At 61.1% G+C, this 285-nt stretch overlaps 1 protein-coding gene across 1 annotated transcript in view; it reads right to left on the reverse strand.

Moving 5' to 3' along the window:
• The window catches only part of Zfp2 (ZFP2 zinc finger protein), a 29,823-nt gene extending 29,792 nt beyond the window's left edge, over positions 1-31 (reverse strand). Inside the window, exon 1 of the mRNA XM_033761515.1 lies at positions 1-31. The gene's annotated coding sequence lies outside the window, so the exon portion shown is untranslated.
• Between the last annotated feature and the right edge of the window lie 254 nt (positions 32-285).

Below are 285 nucleotides of genomic sequence, written 5' to 3' on the forward strand. Positions count from 1 at the left end.
GCAGCCCGCGGGAGCGGCGGGCGGACGCAGCCGCACCCGGCACGTCGAACTACATTTCCCACAAGGCTGCGGAGCTGCGGCGTAGAAGTCCGAGTGCGCACGCGCGGGCCGCCAGGGTAGAAAATTAGGGCTGCTAAAAGCGGCAAGGTTAGCCCCGTGCCCTTGTGTTTAGTAAGGTGGACTAACGGGGTGTGGACCTGAGCGTCCACCTCCTATTGCTGCCCCTCTTTAGGGGTCCTCAGAGAGTAGATGGGGCAGAAAATCTTAGCTAAGACTCGCTTTTCC

This window comes from Fukomys damarensis, unplaced genomic scaffold, assembly GCF_012274545.1.
Source record: "Fukomys damarensis isolate Sample0158 unplaced genomic scaffold, DMR_v1.0_HiC HiC_scaffold_9, whole genome shotgun sequence".
NCBI lineage: Eukaryota > Metazoa > Chordata > Mammalia > Rodentia > Bathyergidae > Fukomys > Fukomys damarensis.